At 59.7% G+C, this 23483-nt stretch overlaps 1 protein-coding gene across 2 annotated transcripts in view; it reads left to right on the top strand.

Annotated features, from left to right (window-relative positions):
• Nucleotides 1-23483, top strand: part of frem1a (Fras1 related extracellular matrix 1a) — a 37101-nt gene that overhangs the window by 1983 nt on the left and 11635 nt on the right. For both annotated transcript variants that reach the window (XR_013330032.1, XM_077742156.1), the window contains exon 2: nucleotides 24-185. The gene's annotated coding sequence lies outside the window, so the exon portion shown is untranslated. The remainder of the gene's footprint in view (nucleotides 1-23; nucleotides 186-23483) is intronic.

Here is a 23483-nt window from a genome sequence, read left to right as displayed (position 1 = left end):
GTACATGCTTTTTTCTCCTTCAGAAAAAAACTTGATGGAGCCCCTCATTGGTTCCCCACCCCCTATTCCCATTCACACAAGAGGTGGAGTTTGACACTGTGGGCCAAAGTAAATGCTGTCAGAGTATAAGAGTCGAGGTAAAGCGGGCCAGGCGACTAATGGAACACAAAGAGGGTGCCGTACAGGTAAGGACATGTTTTTGTCTAGTGAGTTATGTCAAGTAATATGTTATTATTATTTTTTGAAATGCCAAATAAATTTCATAATGACAGTCATAATGACTGTTGCCTTTGTGCTCTAATTGAATGTGTTACGAATGAGTATAAGTGTCTTTTATTCATGAAACATTTTTCAAAATACATAAATGTGAGGAGTAATAAAAATTAAACTGAAAAAAACTCACAGAAGCTTATCCGAATAAGTTAATTTGTTTTTGTTCTCAAACATTGCATAATCTAAACGTTCCGATGGTTTTTCAGTGCTTAATTTAGTTCAGTTTTGGTTTTTGTCATTGTGTGTGCCAACAGAAAAAAAAAACTGATTTGGTGTGCTCTTTCTTATGCCTTTGTTGTATGGTAGTTTTATGGTTGTGGATCCAAAAGGTAGTTACTTCCAGGTAATTGGCGGTTGTGAAGAACTCTATTATTATTCAGGTGAGAGGATGTGCTGTGAAAATGATGCCGCTGAGGTTCCCATCCGAACAAAGCGACTTTACTCTACATTCCTTCATGGTTGGGTAGTCACAAGCTTTGGATTTATTGCTGATGCCCAGCATCATTAAATGTCTTGTTGCAGGAGTGTTGTTTAAGAGAAATGTTACCTAAAATAGGAGAGAGAAATTAATAATCCTATATTTGTTTGTAGAAAAAGCTAAATGTCATTCATTTTTAATTGGTTAACAGATCATTGGTCCCTGTTAGAGACGCAATAGAAAAAAACATTTACACTAATTCTTTATGGCAAGAAAAAACTAGAAAAAAAAAAAAAAAAAAATCCTTTGACAAAATAGTCTTGTTGAAGTTCTTCCTCCTCTTCTTCCAGCGGTTTGCGATCCCAGTCTAGGTCCATCAGCAATAAAAGTCCACATTCAAAGAAAATTCACCATGGTTGAGAGACAATATTTCAAAATCTCGCGCTAGAGACCTCGAGGAGTCGTGACTCGTACAAGAGATGCTACGTGAAGACCAGGGCGATAACATAATAACGAAGAAGTCCTGACAATGACGAAGCGCTACAGTTCCGATGAAGTGGCGAACTGTGAAGACCTGTGACGAAGAGGCCATTCGCGCAAGACCCGTGACAAAGTAGTGAATCGTGCAAGACCCGTGACAAAGTGGTGGCTCCGCAAGACCCGCGGCTCCGTTGCGACTTGTGTTAGGAGCCTCTATGTAGTCACGACTTGTGCTTGAGAGGCTATAGAGTCGCGACTTGCGTAGCGAAGGTCCGTGGCGACCAGGCCCAAGACATGATGACCACGAATTCCTTGTGATGACCAAGTCCTGACGACAAGAAGTCCTGGCCCGTGACGACCAGGCCCAAGACATGATGACCACGAATTCCTTGTGATGAAGAAGTCCGGACGATAAGAAGTCCTGGCCCGTGACGAAGAGGCCATTCGCACAAGACCCGTGACAAAGTAGCGACTCGTGCAAGACCCGTGACAAAGTGGTGGCTCCGCAAGACCCGCGACTCCGTTGCAACTTGCGTTAGAAGCCTCTATGTAGCCACGACTTGTGCCTGAGACGCTATAGAGTCGCTACTTGCGTAGAGAAGGTCCGTGGCGACCAGGCCCAAGACATGATGACCACGAATTCCTTGTGATGAAGAAGTCCTGACGACAAGAAGTCCTGGCCCGTGACGAAGAGGCCACTCGCGTAAGACCCCTGACAAAGTAGTGACTCGTGCAAGACCCATGACAAAGTGGTGGCTCCGGAAGACCCGCGACTCCGTTGCGACTTGTGTTAGGAGCCTCTATGTAGTCACGACTTGTGCTTGAGACGCTATGGAGTCGCGACTTGCGTAGAGGAGGTCTGTGGCGACCAGGCCCAAGACATGATGGCCACGAATTCCTTGTGATGAAGAAGTCCTGACGACAAGAAGTCCTGGCCAAACTTTTTGTCATCAGGACTTCGACATCACAAGGAATTCGTGGTCATCATGTCTTGGGCCTGGTCGCCACGGACCTTCTCTACGCAAGTCGCAACTCTATAGCGTCTCAGGCACAAGTCGTGGCTACATAGAGGCTTCTAACGCAAGTCGCAACGGAGTCGCGGGTCTTGCGGAGCCACCACTTTGTCACGGGTCCTGCACGAGTCGCTACTTTGTCTCGGGTCTTGCGCGAGTGGCCTCTTTGTCACGGGCCAGGACTTCTTGTCGTCAGGACTTCTTCATCACAAGGAATTCGTGGTCATCATGTCTTGGGCCTGGTCGCCACGGACCTTCTCTACGCAAGTAGCGACTCTATAGCGTCTCAGGCACAAGTCGTGGCTACATAGAGGCTTCTAACGCAAGTTGCAACGGAGTCGCGGGTCTTGCGGAGCCACCACTTTGTCACGGGTCTTGCACGAGTCGCTACTTTGTCACGGGTCTTGTGCGAATGGCCTCTTCGTCACGGGCCAGGACTTCTTGTCGTCCAGACTTCTTCATCACAAGGAATTCGTGGTCATCATGTCTTGGGCCTGGTCGTCACGGGCCAGGACTTCTTGTCGTCAGGACTTGTTCATCACAAGGAATTCGTGGTCATCATGTCTTGGGCCTGGTCGCCACGGACCTTCTCTACGCAAGTCGCGACTCTATAGCCTCTCAAGCACAAGTCGTGACTACATAGAGGCTCCTAATGCAAGTCGCCATGGAGTCCCGGGTGTTGCGGAGCCACCACTTTGTCACGGGTCTTGCACGAGTCGCCTCTCTGTCACGGGCCAGGAGGTCCGTGGCGACCAGGCCCAAGACATGATGACCACGAATTCCTTGTGATGAAGAAGTCCTGAAGACAAGAAGTCCAAGCACGTGATGAAGAGAAAACTCGCGCAAGACCTGCGACAAAGTAGCGCCCGGTCGGTGCAAGACCCGGGACCAAGTGGTGGCTCCGCAAGGCCCGCGACTCCGTCGCGTCTTGCGTTAGGGGCCTCCATAGAGTCCCGACTTGTGCTCCAGACGCTATAGAGTCGCGACTTGCCTAGAGAAGGTCGGTGGCAAAGAGGCATTGGCGCAAGACCCGCGACAAAGTAGCGCCCGGTCGGTGCAAGACCCGGGACCAAGTGGTGGCTCCGCAAGACCCGCGACTCCGTCGCGACTTGCGTTAGGGGCCTCCATGGAGTCCCGACTTGTGCTCCAGACGCTATAGAGTCGCGACTTGCCTAGAGAAGGTCGGTGGCAAAGAGGCATTGGCGCAAGACCCGCGACAAAGTAGCGCCCGGTCGGTGCAAGACCCGGGACCAAGTGGTTGCTCCGCAAGACTCGCTCAGCGACTCCGTCGCGTCTTGCGTTAGGGGCCTCCATGGAGTCCCGACTTGTGCTCCAGACGCTATAGAGTCGCGACTTGCCTAGAGAAGGTCGGTGGCAAAGAGGCATTGGCGCAAGACCCGCGACAAAGTAGCGCCCGGTCGGTGCAAGACCCGGGACCAAGTGGTGGCTCCGCAAGACCCGCGACTCCGTCGCGACTTGCGTTAGGGGCCTCCATGGAGTCCCGACTTGTGCTCCAGACGCTATAGAGTCGCGACTTGCCTAGAGAAGGTCGGTGGCAAAGAGGCATTGGCGCAAGACCCGCGACAAAGTAGCGCCCGGTCGGTGCAAGACCCGGGACCAAGTGGTTGCTCCGCAAGACTCGCTCAGCGACTCCGTCGCGTCTTGCGTTAGGGGCCTCCATGGAGTCCCGACTTGTGCTCCAGACGCTATAGAGTCGCGACTTGCCTAGAGAAGGTCGGTGGCAAAGAGGCATTGGCGCAAGACCCGCGACAAAGTAGCGCCCGGTCGGTGCAAGACCCGGGACCAAGTGGTTGCTCCGCAAGACCCGCCCCGCGACTCCGTCGCGTCTTGCGTTAGGGGCCTCCATGGAGTCCCGACTTGTGCTCCAGACGCTATAGAGTCGCGACTTGCCTAGAGAAGGTCGGTGGCAAAGAGGCATTGGCGCAAGACCCGCGACAAAGTAGCGCCCGGTCGGTGCAAGACCCGGGACCAAGTGGTGGCTCCGCAAGACCCGCGACTCCGTCGCGACTTGCGTTAGGGGCCTCCATGGAGTCCCGACTTGTGCTCCAGACGCTATAGAGTCGCGACTTGCCTAGAGAAGGTCGGTGGCAAAGAGGCATTGGCGCAAGACCCGCGACAAAGTAGCGCCCGGTCGGTGCAAGACCCGGGACCAAGTGGTTGCTCCGCAAGACTCGCTCAGCGACTCCGTCGCGTCTTGCGTTAGGGGCCTCCATGGAGTCCCGACTTGTGCTCCAGACGCTATAGAGTCGCGACTTGCCTAGAGAAGGTCGGTGGCAAAGAGGCATTGGCGCAAGACCCGCGACAAAGTAGCGCCCGGTCGGTGCAAGACCCGGGACCAAGTGGTTGCTCCGCAAGACCCGCCCCGCGACTCCGTCGCGTCTTGCGTTAGGGGCCTCCATGGAGTCCCGACTTGTGCTCCAGACGCTATAGAGTCGCGACTTGCCTAGAGAAGGTCGGTGGCAAAGAGGCATTGGCGCAAGACCCGCGACAAAGTAGCGCCCGGTCGGTGCAAGACCCGGGACCAAGTGGTGGCTCCGCAAGACTCGCTCAGCGACTCCGTCGCGTCTTGCGTTAGGGGCCTCCATGGAGTCCCGACTTGTGCTCCAGACGCTATAGAGTCGCGACTTGCCTAGAGAAGGTCGGTGGCAAAGAGGCATTGGCGCAAGACCCGCGACAAAGTAGCGCCCGGTCGGTGCAAGACCCGGGACCAAGTGGTTGCTCCGCAAGACCCGCCCCGCGACTCCGTCGCGTCTTGCGTTAGGGGCCTCCATGGAGTCCCGACTTGTGCTCCAGACGCTATAGAGTCGCGACTTGCCTAGAGAAGGTCGGTGGCAAAGAGGCATTGGCGCAAGACCCGCGACAAAGTAGCGCCCGGTCGGTGCAAGACCCGGGACCAAGTGGTGGCTCCGCAAGACCCGCGACTCCGTCGCGACTTGCGTTAGGGGCCTCCATGGAGTCCCGACTTGTGCTCCAGACGCTATAGAGTCGCGACTTGCCTAGAGAAGGTCGGTGGCAAAGAGGCATTGGCGCAAGACCCGCGACAAAGTAGCGCCCGGTCGGTGCAAGACCCGGGACCAAGTGGTTGCTCCGCAAGACCCGCCCCGCGACTCCGTCGCGTCTTGCGTTAGGGGCCTCCATGGTGTCCCGACTTGTGCTCCAGACGCTATAGAGTCGCGACTTGCCTAGAGAAGGTCGGTGGCAAAGAGGCATTGGCGCAAGACCCGCGACAAAGTAGCGCCCGGTCGGTGCAAGACCCGGGACCAAGTGGTGGCTCCGCAAGACCCGCGACTCCGTCGCGACTTGCGTTAGGGGCCTCCATGGAGTCCCGACTTGTGCTCCAGACGCTATAGAGTCGCGACTTGCCTAGAGAAGGTCGGTGGCAAAGAGGCATTGGCGCAAGACCCGCGACAAAGTAGCGCCCGGTCGGTGCAAGACCCGGGACCAAGTGGTTGCTCCGCAAGACTCGCTCAGCGACTCCGTCGCGTCTTGCGTTAGGGGCCTCCATGGAGTCCCGACTTGTGCTCCAGACGCTATAGAGTCGCGACTTGCCTAGAGAAGGTCGGTGGCAAAGAGGCATTGGCGCAAGACCCGCGACAAAGTAGCGCCCGGTCGGTGCAAGACCCGGGACCAAGTGGTTGCTCCGCAAGACCCGCCCCGCGACTCCGTCGCGTCTTGCGTTAGGGGCCTCCATGGAGTCCCGACTTGTGCTCCAGACGCTATAGAGTCGCGACTTGCCTAGAGAAGGTCGGTGGCAAAGAGGCATTGGCGCAAGACCCGCGACAAAGTAGCGCCCGGTCGGTGCAAGACCCGGGACCAAGTGGTGGCTCCGCAAGACTCGCTCAGCGACTCCGTCGCGTCTTGCGTTAGGGGCCTCCATGGAGTCCCGACTTGTGCTCCAGACGCTATAGAGTCGCGACTTGCCTAGAGAAGGTCGGTGGCAAAGAGGCATTGGCGCAAGACCCGCGACAAAGTAGCGCCCGGTCGGTGCAAGACCCGGGACCAAGTGGTTGCTCCGCAAGACCCGCCCCGCGACTCCGTCGCGTCTTGCGTTAGGGGCCTCCATGGAGTCCCGACTTGTGCTCCAGACGCTATAGAGTCGCGACTTGCCTAGAGAAGGTCGGTGGCAAAGAGGCATTGGCGCAAGACCCGCGACAAAGTAGCGCCCGGTCGGTGCAAGACCCGGGACCAAGTGGTGGCTCCGCAAGACCCGCGACTCCGTCGCGACTTGCGTTAGGGGCCTCCATGGAGTCCCGACTTGTGCTCCAGACGCTATAGAGTCGCGACTTGCCTAGAGAAGGTCGGTGGCAAAGAGGCATTGGCGCAAGACCCGCGACAAAGTAGCGCCCGGTCGGTGCAAGACCCGGGACCAAGTGGTTGCTCCGCAAGACCCGCCCCGCGACTCCGTCGCGTCTTGCGTTAGGGGCCTCCATGGTGTCCCGACTTGTGCTCCAGACGCTATAGAGTCGCGACTTGCCTAGAGAAGGTCGGTGGCAAAGAGGCATTGGCGCAAGACCCGCGACAAAGTAGCGCCCGGTCGGTGCAAGACCCGGGACCAAGTGGTGGCTCCGCAAGACCCGCGACTCCGTCGCGACTTGCGTTAGGGGCCTCCATGGAGTCCCGACTTGTGCTCCAGACGCTATAGAGTCGCGACTTGCCTAGAGAAGGTCGGTGGCAAAGAGGCATTGGCGCAAGACCCGCGACAAAGTAGCGCCCGGTCGGTGCAAGACCCGGGACCAAGTGGTTGCTCCGCAAGACCCGCCCCGCGACTCCGTCGCGTCTTGCGATAGGGGCCTCCATGGAGTCCCGACTTGTGCTCCAGACGCTATAGAGTCGCGACTTGCCCATACAATTTCGTCCTACGCTGCTCAGGGTATGATGACTACTAGGCTTTTTGTCAAATCAATGATGACGACAATGCCTATGTCTGATTTTCTGAGTCTTGACTTGTGCTCCAGAGGCTATAGAGTCGTGACTTGCCTAGAGAAGGTCGGTGGCAAAGAGGCATTGGCGCAAGACCCGCGACAAAGTAGCGCCCGGTCGGTGCAAGACCCGGGACCAAGTGGTTGCTCCGCAAGACCCGCCCCGCGACTCCGTCGCGTCTTGCGTTAGGGGCCTCCATGGAGTCCCGACTTGTGCTCCAGACGCTATAGAGTCGCGACTTGCCTAGAGAAGGTCGGTGGCAAAGAGGCATTGGCGCAAGACCCGCGACAAAGTAGCGCCCGGTCGGTGCAAGACCCGGGACCAAGTGGTGGCTCCGCAAGACTCGCTCAGCGACTCCGTCGCGTCTTGCGTTAGGGGCCTCCATGGAGTCCCGACTTGTGCTCCAGACGCTATAGAGTCGCGACTTGCCTAGAGAAGGTCGGTGGCAAAGAGGCATTGGCGCAAGACCCGCGACAAAGTAGCGCCCGGTCGGTGCAAGACCCGGGACCAAGTGGTGGCTCCGCAAGACTCGCTCAGCGACTCCGTCGCGTCTTGCGTTAGGGGCCTCCATGGAGTCCCGACTTGTGCTCCAGACGCTATAGAGTCGCGACTTGCCTAGAGAAGGTCGGTGGCAAAGAGGCATTGGCGCAAGACCCGCGACAAAGTAGCGCCCGGTCGGTGCAAGACCCGGGACCAAGTGGTTGCTCCGCAAGACCCGCGACTCCGTCGCGACTTGCGTTAGGGGCCTCCATGGAGTCCCGACTTGTGCTCCAGACGCTATAGAGTCGCGACTTGCCTAGAGAAGGTCGGTGGCAAAGAGGCATTGGCGCAAGACCCGCGACAAAGTAGCGCCCGGTCGGTGCAAGACCCGGGACCAAGTGGTTGCTCCGCAAGACTCGCTCAGCGACTCCGTCGCGTCTTGCGTTAGGGGCCTCCATGGAGTCCCGACTTGTGCTCCAGACGCTATAGAGTCGCGACTTGCCTAGAGAAGGTCGGTGGCAAAGAGGCATTGGCGCAAGACCCCCGACAAAGTAGCGCCCGGTCGGTGCAAGACCCGGGACCAAGTGGTTGCTCCGCAAGACCCGCCCCGCGACTCCGTCGCGTCTTGCGTTAGGGGCCTCCATGGAGTCCCGACTTGTGCTCCAGACGCTATAGAGTCGCGACTTGCCTAGAGAAGGTCGGTGGCAAAGAGGCATTGGCGCAAGACCCGCGACAAAGTAGCGCCCGGTCGGTGCAAGACCCGGGACCAAGTGGTGGCTCCGCAAGACCTGCGACTCCGTCGCGACTTGCGTTAGGGGCCTCCATGGAGTCCCGACTTGTGCTCCAGACGCTATAGAGTCGCGACTTGCCTAGAGAAGGTCGGTGGCAAAGAGGCATTGGCGCAAGACCCGCGACAAAGTAGCGCCCGGTCGGTGCAAGACCCGGGACCAAGTGGTTGCTCCGCAAGACCCGCCCCGCGACTCCGTCGCGTCTTGCGTTAGGGGCCTCCATGGTGTCCCGACTTGTGCTCCAGACGCTATAGAGTCGCGACTTGCCTAGAGAAGGTCGGTGGCAAAGAGGCATTGGCGCAAGACCCGCGACAAAGTAGCGCCCGGTCGGTGCAAGACCCGGGACCAAGTGGTGGCTCCGCAAGACCCGCGACTCCGTCGCGACTTGCGTTAGGGGCCTCCATGGAGTCCCGACTTGTGCTCCAGACGCTATAGAGTCGCGACTTGCCTAGAGAAGGTCGGTGGCAAAGAGGCATTGGCGCAAGACCCGCGACAAAGTAGCGCCCGGTCGGTGCAAGACCCGGGACCAAGTGGTTGCTCCGCAAGACTCGCTCAGCGACTCCGTCGCGTCTTGCGTTAGGGGCCTCCATGGAGTCCCGACTTGTGCTCCAGACGCTATAGAGTCGCGACTTGCCTAGAGAAGGTCGGTGGCAAAGAGGCATTGGCGCAAGACCCGCGACAAAGTAGCGCCCGGTCGGTGCAAGACCCGGGACCAAGTGGTTGCTCCGCAAGACCCGCCCCGCGACTCCGTCGCGTCTTGCGTTAGGGGCCTCCATGGAGTCCCGACTTGTGCTCCAGACACTATAGAGTCGCGACTTGCCTAGAGAAGGTCGGTGGCAAAGAGGCATTGGCGCAAGACCCGCGACAAAGTAGCGCCCGGTCGGTGCAAGACCCGGGACCAAGTGGTGGCTCCGCAAGACCCGCGACTCCGTCGCGACTTGCGTTAGGGGCCTCCATGGAGTCCCGACTTGTGCTCCAGACGCTATAGAGTCGCGACTTGCCTAGAGAAGGTCGGTGGCAAAGAGGCATTGGCGCAAGACCCGCGACAAAGTAGCGCCCGGTCGGTGCAAGACCCGGGACCAAGTGGTTGCTACGCAAGACTCGCTCAGCGACTCCGTCGCGTCTTGCGTTAGGGGCCTCCATGGAGTCCCGACTTGTGCTCCAGACGCTATAGAGTCGCGACTTGCCTAGAGAAGGTCGGTGGCAAAGAGGCATTGGCGCAAGACCCGCGACAAAGTAGCGCCCGGTCGGTGCAAGACCCGGGACCAAGTGGTTGCTCCGCAAGACCCGCCCCGCGACTCCGTCGCGTCTTGCGTTAGGGGCCTCCATGGAGTCCCGACTTGTGCTCCAGACGCTATAGAGTCGCGACTTGCCTAGAGAAGGTCGGTGGCAAAGAGGCATTGGCGCAAGACCCGCGACAAAGTAGCGCCCGGTCGGTGCAAGACCCGGGACCAAGTGGTGGCTCCGCAAGACTCGCTCAGCGACTCCGTCGCGTCTTGCGTTAGGGGCCTCCATGGAGTCCCGACTTGTGCTCCAGACGCTATAGAGTCGCGACTTGCCTAGAGAAGGTCGGTGGCAAAGAGGCATTGGCGCAAGACCCGCGACAAAGTAGCGCCCGGTCGGTGCAAGACCCGGGACCAAGTGGTTGCTCCGCAAGACCCGCCCCGCGACTCCGTCGCGTCTTGCGTTAGGGGCCTCCATGGAGTCCCGACTTGTGCTCCAGACGCTATAGAGTCGCGACTTGCCTAGAGAAGGTCGGTGGCAAAGAGGCATTGGCGCAAGACCCGCGACAAAGTAGCGCCCGGTCGGTGCAAGACCCGGGACCAAGTGGTGGCTCCGCAAGACCCGCGACTCCGTCGCGACTTGCGTTAGGGGCCTCCATGGAGTCCCGACTTGTGCTCCAGACGCTATAGAGTCGCGACTTGCCTAGAGAAGGTCGGTGGCAAAGAGGCATTGGCGCAAGACCCGCGACAAAGTAGCGCCCGGTCGGTGCAAGACCCGGGACCAAGTGGTTGCTCCGCAAGACCCGCCCCGCGACTCCGTCGCGTCTTGCGTTAGGGGCCTCCATGGTGTCCCGACTTGTGCTCCAGACGCTATAGAGTCGCGACTTGCCTAGAGAAGGTCGGTGGCAAAGAGGCATTGGCGCAAGACCCGCGACAAAGTAGCGCCCGGTCGGTGCAAGACCCGGGACCAAGTGGTGGCTCCGCAAGACCCGCGACTCCGTCGCGACTTGCGTTAGGGGCCTCCATGGAGTCCCGACTTGTGCTCCAGACGCTATAGAGTCGCGACTTGCCTAGAGAAGGTCGGTGGCAAAGAGGCATTGGCGCAAGACCCGCGACAAAGTAGCGCCCGGTCGGTGCAAGACCCGGGACCAAGTGGTGGCTCCGCAAGACTCGCTCAGCGACTCCGTCGCGTCTTGCGTTAGGGGCCTCCATGGAGTCCCGACTTGTGCTCCAGACGCTATAGAGTCGCGACTTGCCTAGAGAAGGTCGGTGGCAAAGAGGCATTGGCGCAAGACCCGCGACAAAGTAGCGCCCGGTCGGTGCAAGACCCGGGACCAAGTGGTGGCTCCGCAAGACCCGCGACTCCGTCGCGACTTGCGTTAGGGGCCTCCATGGAGTCCCGACTTGTGCTTGAGAGGCTATAGAGTCGCGACTTGCGTAGCGAAGGTCCGCGGCGACCAGGCCCAAGACATGATGACCACGAATTCCTTGTGATGACCAAGTCCTGACGACAAGAAGTCCTGGCCCGTGACGACCAGGCCCAAGACATGATGACCACGAATTCCTTGTGATGAAGAAGTCCTGACGACAAGAAGTCCTGGCCCGTGACGAAGAGGCCACTCGCGTAAGACCCCTGACAAAGTAGTGACTCGTGCAAGACCCGTGACAAAGTGGTGGCTCCGTAAGACCCGCGACTCCGTTGCGACTTGCGTTAGGAGCCTCTATGTAGTCACGACTTGTGCTTGAGACGCTATGGAGTCGCGACTTGCGTAGAGGAGGTCTGTGGCGACCAGGCCCAAGACATGATGGCCACGAATTCCTTGTGATGAAGAAGTCCTGACGACAAGAAGTCCTGGCCAAACTTTTTGTCATCAGGACTTCGACATCACAAGGAATTCGTAGCCATCATGTCTTGGGCCTAGTCGCCACGGACCTTCTCTACGCAAGTCGCAACTCTATAGCGTCTCAGGCACAAGTCGTGGCTACATAGAGGCTTCTAACGCAAGTCGCAACGGAGTCGAGGGTCTTACGGAGCCACCACTTTGTCACGGGTCCTGCACGAGTCGCTACTTTGTCTCGGGTCTTGCGCGAGTGGCCTCTTTGTCACGGGCCAGGACTTCTTGTCGTCAGGACTTCTTCATCACAAGGAATTCGTGGTCATCATGTCTTGGGCCTGGTCGCCACGGGCCAGGACTTCTTGTCGACAGGACTTGTTCATCACAAGGAATTTGTGGTCATCATGTCTTGGGCCTGGTCGCCACGGACCTTCGCTACGCAAGTCGCGACTCTATAGCCTATCAAGCACAAGTCGTGACTACATAGAGGCTCCTAATGCAAGTCGCCATGGAGTCCCGACTTGTGCTCCAGACGCTATAGAGTCGCGACTTGCCTAGAGAAGGTCGGTGGCAAAGAGGCATTGGCGCAAGACCCGCGACAAAGTAGCGCCCGGTCGGTGCAAGACCCGGGACCAAGTGGTGGCTCCGCAAGACCCGCCCCGCGACTCCGTCGCGTCTTGCGTTAGGGGCCTCCATGGAGTCCCGACTTGTGCTCCAGACGCTATAGAGTCGCGACTTGCCCATACAATTTCGTCCTACGCTGCTCAGGGTATGATGACTACTAGGCTTTTTGTCAAATCAATGATGACGACAATGCCTATGTCTGATTTTCTGAGTCTTGACTTGTGCTCCAGAGGCTATAGAGTCGTGACTTGCCTAGAGAAGGTCGGTGGCAAAGAGGCATTGGCGCAAGACCCGCGACAAAGTAGCGCCCGGTCGGTGCAAGACCCGGGACCAAGTGGTGGCTCCGCAAGACTCGCTCAGCGACTCCGTCGCGTCTTGCGTTAGGGGCCTCCATGGAGTCCCGACTTGTGCTCCAGACGCTATAGAGTAGCGACTTGCCTAGAGAAGGTCGGTGGCAAAGAGGCATTGGCGCAAGACCCGCGACAAAGTAGCGCCCGGTCGGTGCAAGACCCGGGACCAAGTGGTTGCTCCGCAAGACCCGCCCCGCGACTCCGTCGCGTCTTGCGTTAGGGGCCTCCATGGAGTCCCGACTTGTGCTCCAGACGCTATAGAGTCGCGACTTGCCTAGAGAAGGTCGGTGGCAAAGAGGCATTGGCGCAAGACCCGCGACAAAGTAGCGCCCGGTCGGTGCAAGACCCGGGACCAAGTGGTTGCTCCGCAAGACCCGCCCCGCGACTCCGTCGCGTCTTGCGTTAGGGGCCTCCATGGAGTCCCGACTTGTGCTCCAGACGCTATAGAGTCGCGACTTGCCTAGAGAAGGTCGGTGGCAAAGAGGCATTGGCGCAAGACCCGCGACAAAGTAGCGCCCGGTCGGTGCAAGACCCGGGACCAAGTGGTGGCTCCGCAAGACTCGCTCAGCGACTCCGTCGCGTCTTGCGTTAGGGGCCTCCATGGAGTCCCGACTTGTGCTCCAGACGCTATAGAGTCGCGACTTGCCTAGAGAAGGTCGGTGGCAAAGAGGCATTGGCGCAAGACCCGCGACAAAGTAGCGCCCGGTCGGTGCAAGACCCGGGACCAAGTGGTTGCTCCGCAAGACCCGCCCCGCGACTCCGTCGCGTCTTGCGTTAGGGGCCTCCATGGAGTCCGGACTTGTGCTCCAGACGCTATAGAGTCGCGACTTGCCTAGAGAAGGTCGGTGGCAAAGAGGCATTGGCGCAAGACCCGCGACAAAGTAGCGCCCGGTCGGTGCAAGACCCGGGACCAAGTGGTGGCTCCGCAAGACCCGCGACTCCGTCGCGACTTGCGTTAGGGGCCTCCATGGAGTCCCGACTTGTGCTCCAGACGCTATAGAGTCGCGACTTGCCTAGAGAAGGTCGGTGGCAAAGAGGCATTGGCGCAAGACCCGCGACAAAGTAGCGCCCGGTCGGTGCAAGACCCGGGACCAAGTGGTTGCTCCGCAAGACCCGCCCCGCGACTCCGTCGCGTCTTGCGATAGGGGCCTCCATGGAGTCCCGACTTGTGCTCCAGACGCTATAGAGTCGCGACTTGCCCATACAATTTCGTCCTACGCTGCTCAGGGTATGATGACTACTAGGCTTTTTGTCAAATCAATGATGACGACAATGCCTATGTCTGATTTTCTGAGTCTTGACTTGTGCTCCAGAGGCTATAGAGTCGTGACTTGCCTAGAGAAGGTCGGTGGCAAAGAGGCATTGGCGCAAGACCCGCGACAAAGTAGCGCCCGGTCGGTGCAAGACCCGGGACCAAGTGGTTGCTCCGCAAGACCCGCCCCGCGACTCCGTCGCGTCTTGCGTTAGGGGCCTCCATGGAGTCCCGACTTGTGCTCCAGACGCTATAGAGTCGCGACTTGCCTAGAGAAGGTCGGTGGCAAAGAGGCATTGGCGCAAGACCCGCGACAAAGTAGCGCCCGGTCGGTGCAAGACCCGGGACCAAGTGGTGGCTCCGCAAGACTCGCTCAGCGACTCCGTCGCGTCTTGCGTTAGGGGCCTCCATGGAGTCCCGACTTGTGCTCCAGACGCTATAGAGTCGCGACTTGCCTAGAGAAGGTCGGTGGCAAAGAGGCATTGGCGCAAGACCCGCGACAAAGTAGCGCCCGGTCGGTGCAAGACCCGGGACCAAGTGGTGGCTCCGCAAGACTCGCTCAGCGACTCCGTCGCGTCTTGCGTTAGGGGCCTCCATGGAGTCCCGACTTGTGCTCCAGACGCTATAGAGTCGCGACTTGCCTAGAGAAGGTCGGTGGCAAAGAGGCATTGGCGCAAGACCCGCGACAAAGTAGCGCCCGGTCGGTGCAAGACCCGGGACCAAGTGGTTGCTCCGCAAGACCCGCGACTCCGTCGCGACTTGCGTTAGGGGCCTCCATGGAGTCCCGACTTGTGCTCCAGACGCTATAGAGTCGCGACTTGCCTAGAGAAGGTCGGTGGCAAAGAGGCATTGGCGCAAGACCCGCGACAAAGTAGCGCCCGGTCGGTGCAAGACCCGGGACCAAGTGGTTGCTCCGCAAGACTCGCTCAGCGACTCCGTCGCGTCTTGCGTTAGGGGCCTCCATGGAGTCCCGACTTGTGCTCCAGACGCTATAGAGTCGCGACTTGCCTAGAGAAGGTCGGTGGCAAAGAGGCATTGGCGCAAGACCCGCGACAAAGTAGCGCCCGGTCGGTGCAAGACCCGGGACCAAGTGGTTGCTCCGCAAGACCCGCCCCGCGACTCCGTCGCGTCTTGCGTTAGGGGCCTCCATGGAGTCCCGACTTGTGCTCCAGACGCTATAGAGTCGCGACTTGCCTAGAGAAGGTCGGTGGCAAAGAGGCATTGGCGCAAGACCCGCGACAAAGTAGCGCCCGGTCGGTGCAAGACCCGGGACCAAGTGGTGGCTCCGCAAGACCCGCGACTCCGTCGCGACTTGCGTTAGGGGCCTCCATGGAGTCCCGACTTGTGCTCCAGACGCTATAGAGTCGCGACTTGCCTAGAGAAGGTCGGTGGCAAAGAGGCATTGGCGCAAGACCCGCGACAAAGTAGCGCCCGGTCGGTGCAAGACCCGGGACCAAGTGGTTGCTCCGCAAGACCCGCCCCGCGACTCCGTCGCGTCTTGCGTTAGGGGCCTCCATGGTGTCCCGACTTGTGCTCCAGACGCTATAGAGTCGCGACTTGCCTAGAGAAGGTCGGTGGCAAAGAGGCATTGGCGCAAGACCCGCGACAAAGTAGCGCCCGGTCGGTGCAAGACCCGGGACCAAGTGGTTGCTCCGCAAGACCCGCCCCGCGACTCCGTCGCGTCTTGCGTTAGGGGCCTCCATGGAGTCCCGACTTGTGCTCCAGACGCTATAGAGTCGCGACTTGCCTAGAGAAGGTCGGTGGCAAAGAGGCATTGGCGCAAGACCCGCGACAAAGTAGCGCCCGGTCGGTGCAAGACCCGGGACCAAGTGGTGGCTCCGCAAGACCCGCGACTCCGTCGCGACTTGCGTTAGGGGCCTCCATGGAGTCCCGACTTGTGCTTGAGAGGCTATAGAGTCGCGACTTGCGTAGCGAAGGTCCGCGGCGACCAGGCCCAAGACATGATGACCACGAATTCCTTGTGATGACCAAGTCCTGACGACAAGAAGTCCTGGCCCGTGACGACCAGGCCCAAGACATGATGACCACGAATTCCTTGTGATGAAGAAGTCCTGACGACAAGAAGTCCTGGCCCGTGACGAAGAGGCCACTCGCGTAAGACCCCTGACAAAGTAGTGACTCGTGCAAGACCCGTGACAAAGTGGTGGCTCCGTAAGACCCGCGACTCCGTTGCGACTTGCGTTAGGAGCCTCTATGTAGTCACGACTTGTGCTTGAGACGCTATGGAGTCGCGACTTGCGTAGAGGAGGTCTGTGGCGACCAGGCCCAAGACATGATGGCCACGAATTCCTTGTGATGAAGAAGTCCTGACGACAAGAAGTCCTGGCCAAACTTTTTGTCATCAGGACTTCGACATCACAAGGAATTCGTAGCCATCATGTCTTGGGCCTAGTCGCCACGGACCTTCTCTACGCAAGTCGCAACTCTATAGCGTCTCAGGCACAAGTCGTGGCTACATAGAGGCTTCTAACGCAAGTCGCAACGGAGTCGAGGGTCTTACGGAGCCACCACTTTGTCACGGGTCCTGCACGAGTCGCTACTTTGTCTCGGGTCTTGCGCGAGTGGCCTCTTTGTCACGGGCCAGGACTTCTTGTCGTCAGGACTTCTTCATCACAAGGAATTCGTGGTCATCATGTCTTGGGCCTGGTCGCCACGGGCCAGGACTTCTTGTCGACAGGACTTGTTCATCACAAGGAATTTGTGGTCATCATGTCTTGGGCCTGGTCGCCACGGACCTTCGCTACGCAAGTCGCGACTCTATAGCCTATCAAGCACAAGTCGTGACTACATAGAGGCTCCTAATGCAAGTCGCCATGGAGTCCCGACTTGTGCTCCAGACGCTATAGAGTCGCGACTTGCCTAGAGAAGGTCGGTGGCAAAGAGGCATTGGCGCAAGACCCGCGACAAAGTAGCGCCCGGTCGGTGCAAGACCCGGGACCAAGTGGTGGCTCCGCAAGACCCGCCCCGCGACTCCGTCGCGTCTTGCGTTAGGGGCCTCCATGGAGTCCCGACTTGTGCTCCAGACGCTATAGAGTCGCGACTTGCCCATACAATTTCGTCCTACGCTGCTCAGGGTATGATGACTACTAGGCTTTTTGTCAAATCAATGATGACGACAATGCCTATGTCTGATTTTCTGAGTCTTGACTTGTGCTCCAGAGGCTATAGAGTCGTGACTTGCCTAGAGAAGGTCGGTGGCAAAGAGGCATTGGCGCAAGACCCGCGACAAAGTAGCGCCCGGTCGGTGCAAGACCCGGGACCAAGTGGTGGCTCCGCAAGACTCGCTCAGCGACTCCGTCGCGTCTTGCGTTAGGGGCCTCCATGGAGTCCCGACTTGTGCTCCAGACGCTATAGAGTAGCGACTTGCCTAGAGAAGGTCGGTGGCAAAGAGGCATTGGCGCAAGACCCGCGACAAAGTAGCGCCCGGTCGGTGCAAGACCCGGGACCAAGTGGTTGCTCCGCAAGACCCGCCCCGCGACTCCGTCGCGTCTTGCGTTAGGGGCCTCCATGGAGTCCCGACTTGTGCTCCAGACGCTATAGAGTCGCGACTTGCCTAGAGAAGGTCGGTGGCAAAGAGGCATTGGCGCAAGACCCGCGACAAAGTAGCGCCCGGTCGGTGCAAGACCCGGGACCAAGTGGTGGCTCCGCAAGACTCGCTCAGCGACTCCGTCGCGTCTTGCGTTAGGGGCCTCCATGGAGTCCCGACTTGTGCTCCAGACGCTATAGAGTCGCGACTTGCCTAGAGAAGGTCGGTGGCAAAGAGGCATTGGCGCAAGACCCGCGACAAAGTAGCGCCCGGTCGGTGCAAGACCCGGGACCAAGTGGTTGCTCCGCAAGACCCGCCCCGCGACTCCGTCGCGTCTTGCGTTAGGGGCCTCCATGGAGTCCGGACTTGTGCTCCAGACGCTATAGAGTCGCGACTTGCCTAGAGAAGGTCGGTGGCAAAGAGGCATTGGCGCAAGACCCGCGACAAAGTAGCGCCCGGTCGGTGCAAGACCCGGGACCAAGTGGTGGCTCCGCAAGACCCGCGACTCCGTCGCGACTTGCGTTAGGGGCCTCCATGGAGTCCCGACTTGTGCTCCAGACGCTATAGAGTCGCGACTTGCCTAGAGAAGGTCGGTGGCAAAGAGGCATTGGCGCAAGACCCGCGACAAAGTAGCGCCCGGTCGGTGCAAGACCCGGGACCAAGTGGTGGCTCCGCAAGACTCGCTCAGCGACTCCGTCGCGTCTTGCGTTAGGGGCCTCCATGGAGTCCCGACTTGTGCTCCAGACGCTATAGAGTCGCGACTTGCCTAGAGAAGGTCGGTGGCAAAGAGGCATTGGCGCAAGACCCGCGACAAAGTAGCGCCCGGTCGGTGCAAGACCCGGGACCAAGTGGTTGCTCCGCAAGACCCGCCCCGCGACTCCGTCGCGTCTTGCGATAGGGGCCTCCATGGAGTCCCGACTTGTGCTCCAGACGCTATAGAGTCGCGACTTGCCCATACAATTTCGTCCTACGCTGCTCAGGGTATGATGACTACTAGGCTTTTTGTCAAATCAATGATGACGACAATGCCTATGTCTGATTTTCTGAGTCTTGACTTGTGCTCCAGAGGCTATAGAGTCGTGACTTGCCTAGAGAAGGTCGGTGGCAAAGAGGCATTGGCGCAAGACCCGCGACAAAGTAGCGCCCGGTCGGTGCAAGACCCGGGACCAAGTGGTTGCTCCGCAAGACCCGCCCCGCGACTCCGTCGCGTCTTGCGTTAGGGGCCTCCATGGAGTCCCGACTTGTGCTCCAGACGCTATAGAGTCGCGACTTGCCTAGAGAAGGTCGGTGGCAAAGAGGCATTGGCGCAAGACCCGCGACAAAGTAGCGCCCGGTCGGTGCAAGACCCGGGACCAAGTGGTGGCTCCGCAAGACTCGCTCAGCGACTCCGTCGCGTCTTGCGTTAGGGGCCTCCATGGAGTCCCGACTTGTGCTCCAGACGCTATAGAGTCGCGACTTGCCTAGAGAAGGTCGGTGGCAAAGAGGCATTGGCGCAAGACCCGCGACAAAGTAGCGCCCGGTCGGTGCAAGACCCGGGACCAAGTGGTGGCTCCGCAAGACTCGCTCAGCGACTCCGTCGCGTCTTGCGTTAGGGGCCTCCATGGAGTCCCGACTTGTGCTCCAGACGCTATAGAGTCGCGACTTGCCTAGAGAAGGTCGGTGGCAAAGAGGCATTGGCGCAAGACCCGCGACAAAGTAGCGCCCGGTCGGTGCAAGACCCGGGACCAAGTGGTTGCTCCGCAAGACCCGCGACTCCGTCGCGACTTGCGTTAGGGGCCTCCATGGAGTCCCGACTTGTGCTCCAGACGCTATAGAGTCGCGACTTGCCTAGAGAAGGTCGGTGGCAAAGAGGCATTGGCGCAAGACCCGCGACAAAGTAGCGCCCGGTCGGTGCAAGACCCGGGACCAAGTGGTTGCTCCGCAAGACTCGCTCAGCGACTCCGTCGCGTCTTGCGTTAGGGGCCTCCATGGAGTCCCGACTTGTGCTCCAGACGCTATAGAGTCGCGACTTGCCTAGAGAAGGTCGGTGGCAAAGAGGCATTGGCGCAAGACCCGCGACAAAGTAGCGCCCGGTCGGTGCAAGACCCGGGACCAAGTGGTTGCTCCGCAAGACCCGCCCCGCGACTCCGTCGCGTCTTGCGTTAGGGGCCTCCATGGAGTCCCGACTTGTGCTCCAGACGCTATAGAGTCGCGACTTGCCTAGAGAAGGTCGGTGGCAAAGAGGCATTGGCGCAAGACCCGCGACAAAGTAGCGCCCGGTCGGTGCAAGACCCGGGACCAAGTGGTGGCTCCGCAAGACCCGCGACTCCGTCGCGACTTGCGTTAGGGGCCTCCATGGAGTCCCGACTTGTGCTCCAGACGCTATAGAGTCGCGACTTGCCTAGAGAAGGTCGGTGGCAAAGAGGCATTGGCGCAAGACCCGCGACAAAGTAGCGCCCGGTCGGTGCAAGACCCGGGACCAAGTGGTTGCTCCGCAAGACCCGCCCCGCGACTCCGTCGCGTCTTGCGTTAGGGGCCTCCATGGTGTCCCGACTTGTGCTCCAGACGCTATAGAGTCGCGACTTGCCTAGAGAAGGTCGGTGGCAAAGAGGCATTGGCGCAAGACCCGCGACAAAGTAGCGCCCGGTCGGTGCAAGACCCGGGACCAAGTGGTGGCTCCGCAAGACCCGCGACTCCGTCGCGACTTGCGTTAGGGGCCTCCATGGAGTCCCGACTTGTGCTCCAGACGCTATAGAGTCGCGACTTGCCTAGAGAAGGTCGGTGGCAAAGAGGCATTGGCGCAAGACCCGCGACAAAGTAGCGCCCGGTCGGTGCAAGACCCGGGACCAAGTGGTTGCTCCGCAAGACCCGCCCCGCGACTCCGTCGCGTCTTGCGTTAGGGGCCTCCATGGAGTCCCGACTTGTGCTCCAGACGCTATAGAGTCGCGACTTGCCTAGAGAAGGTCGGTGGCAAAGAGGCATTGGCGCAAGACCCGCGACAAAGTAGCGCCCGGTCGGTGCAAGACCCGGGACCAAGTGGTGGCTCCGCAAGACTCGCTCAGCGACTCCGTCGCGTCTTGCGTTAGGGGCCTCCATGGAGTCCCGACTTGTGCTCCAGACGCTATAGAGTCGCGACTTGCCTAGAGAAGGTCGGTGGCAAAGAGGCATTGGCGCAAGACCCGCGACAAAGTAGCGCCCGGTCGGTGCAAGACCCGGGACCAAGTGGTGGCTCCGCAAGACTCGCTCAGCGACTCCGTCGCGTCTTGCGTTAGGGGCCTCCATGGAGTCCCGACTTGTGCTCCAGACGCTATAGAGTCGCGACTTGCCTAGAGAAGGTCGGTGGCAAAGAGGCATTGGCGCAAGACCCGCGACAAAGTAGCGCCCGGTCGGTGCAAGACCCGGGACCAAGTGGTTGCTCCGCAAGACCCGCGACTCCGTCGCGACTTGCGTTAGGGGCCTCCATGGAGTCCCGACTTGTGCTCCAGACGCTATAGAGTCGCGACTTGCCTAGAGAAGGTCGGTGGCAAAGAGGCATTGGCGCAAGACCCGCGACAAAGTAGCGCCCGGTCGGTGCAAGACCCGGGACCAAGTGGTTGCTCCGCAAGACTCGCTCAGCGACTCCGTCGCGTCTTGCGTTAGGGGCCTCCATGGAGTCCCGACTTGTGCTCCAGACGCTATAGAGTCGCGACTTGCCTAGAGAAGGTCGGTGGCAAAGAGGCATTGGCGCAAGACCCGCGACAAAGTAGCGCCCGGTCGGTGCAAGACCCGGGACCAAGTGGTTGCTCCGCAAGACCCGCCCCGCGACTCCGTCGCGTCTTGCGTTAGGGGCCTCCATGGAGTCCCGACTTGTGCTCCAGACGCTATAGAGTCGCGACTTGCCTAGAGAAGGTCGGTGGCAAAGAGGCATTGGCGCAAGACCCGCGACAAAGTAGCGCCCGGTCGGTGCAAGACCCGGGACCAAGTGGTGGCTCCGCAAGACCCGCGACTCCGTCGCGACTTGCGTTAGGGGCCTCCATGGAGTCCCGACTTGTGCTCCAGACGCTATAGAGTCGCGACTTGCCTAGAGAAGGTCGGTGGCAAAGAGGCATTGGCGCAAGACCCGCGACAAAGTAGCGCCCGGTCGGTGCAAGACCCGGGACCAAGTGGTTGCTCCGCAAGACCCGCCCCGCGACTCCGTCGCGTCTTGCGTTAGGGGCCTCCATGGTGTCCCGACTTGTGCTCCAGACGCTATAGAGTCGCGACTTGCCTAGAGAAGGTCGGTGGCAAAGAGGCATTGGCGCAAGACCCGCGACAAAGTAGCGCCCGGTCGGTGCAAGACCCGGGACCAAGTGGTTGCTCCGCAAGACCCGCCCCGCGACTCCGTCGCGACTTGCGTTAGGGGCCTCCATGGAGTCCCGACTTGTGCTCCAGACGCTATAGAGTCGCGACTTGCCTAGAGAAGGTCGGTGGCAAAGAGGCATTGGCGCAAGACCCGCGACAAAGTAGCGCCCGGTCGGTGCAAGACCCGGGACCAAGTGGTTGCTCCGCAAGACTCGCTCAGCGACTCCGTCGCGTCTTGCGTTAGGGGCCTCCATGGAGTCCCGACTTGTGCTCCAGACGCTATAGAGTCGCGACTTGCCTAGAGAAGGTCGGTGGCAAAGAGGCATTGGCGCAAGACCCGCGACAAAGTAGCGCCCGGTCGGTGCAAGACCCGGGACCAAGTGGTTGCTCCGCAAGACCCGCCCCGCGACTCCGTCGCGTCTTGCGTTAGGGGCCTCCATGGAGTCCCGACTTGTGCTCCAGACGCTATAGAGTCGCGACTTGCCTAGAGAAGGTCGGTGGCAAAGAGGCATTGGCGCAAGACCCGCGACAAAGTAGCGCCCGGTCGGTGCAAGACCCGGGACCAAGTGGTGGCTCCGCAAGACTCGCTCAGCGACTCCGTCGCGTCTTGCGTTAGGGGCCTCCATGGAGTCCCGACTTGTGCTCCAGACGCTATAGAGTCGCGACTTGCCTAGAGAAGGTCGGTGGCAAAGAGGCATTGGCGCAAGACCCGCGACAAAGTAGCGCCCGGTCGGTGCAAGACCCGGGACCAAGTGGTTGCTCCGCAAGACCCGCCCCGCGACTCCGTCGCGTCTTGCGTTAGGGGCCTCCATGGAGTCCCGACTTGTGCTCCAGACGCTATAGAGTCGCGACTTGCCTAGAGAAGGTCGGTGGCAAAGAGGCATTGGCGCAAGACCCGCGACAAAGTAGCGCCCGGTCGGTGCAAGACCCGGGACCAAGTGGTGGCTCCGCAAGACCCGCGACTCCGTCGCGACTTGCGTTAGGGGCCTCCATGGAGTCCCGACTTGTGCTCCAGACGCTATAGAGTCGCGACTTGCCTAGAGAAGGTCGGTGGCAAAGAGGCATTGGCGCAAGACCCGCGACAAAGTAGCGCCCGGTCGGTGCAAGACCCGGGACCAAGTGGTTGCTCCGCAAGACCCGCCCCGCGACTCCGTCGCGTCTTGCGTTAGGGGCCTCCATGGTGTCCCGACTTGTGCTCCAGACGCTATAGAGTCGCGACTTGCCTAGAGAAGGTCGGTGGCAAAGAGGCATTGGCGCAAGACCCGCGACAAAGTAGCGCCCGGTCGGTGCAAGACCCGGGACCAAGTGGTGGCTCCGCAAGACCCGCGACTCCGTCGCGACTTGCGTTAGGGGCCTCCATGGAGTCCCGACTTGTGCTCCAGACGCTATAGAGTCGCGACTTGCCTAGAGAAGGTCGGTGGCAAAGAGGCATTGGCGCAAGACCCGCGACAAAGTAGCGCCCGGTCGGTGCAAGACCCGGGACCAAGTGGTTGCTCCGCAAGACTCGCTCAGCGACTCCGTCGCGTCTTGCGTTAGGGGCCTCCATGGAGTCCCGACTTGTGCTCCAGACGCTATAGAGTCGCGACTTGCCTAGAGAAGGTCGGTGGCAAAGAGGCATTGGCGCAAGACCCGTGACAAAGTAGCGCCCGGTCGGTGCAAGACCCGGGACCAAGTGGTTGCTCCGCAAGACCCGCCCCGCGACTCCGTCGCGTCTTGCGTTAGGGGCCTCCATGGAGTCCCGACTTGTGCTCCAGACGCTATAGAGTCGCGACTTGCCTAGAGAAGGTCGGTGGCAAAGAGGCATTGGCGCAAGACCCGCGACAAAGTAGCGCCCGGTCGGTGCAAGACCCGGGACCAAGTGGTGGCTCCGCAAGACTCGCTCAGCGACTCCGTCGCGTCTTGCGTTAGGGGCCTCCATGGAGTCCCGACTTGTGCTCCAGACGCTATAGAGTCGCGACTT

This window comes from Stigmatopora nigra, chromosome 20 (genome assembly GCF_051989575.1).
Source record: "Stigmatopora nigra isolate UIUO_SnigA chromosome 20, RoL_Snig_1.1, whole genome shotgun sequence".
Taxonomy (NCBI): Eukaryota; Metazoa; Chordata; class Actinopteri; order Syngnathiformes; family Syngnathidae; genus Stigmatopora; species Stigmatopora nigra.
The sequence above is the reverse complement of the archived record's forward strand: the minus strand, read 5'-3'. Positions and strand labels throughout refer to the sequence as shown.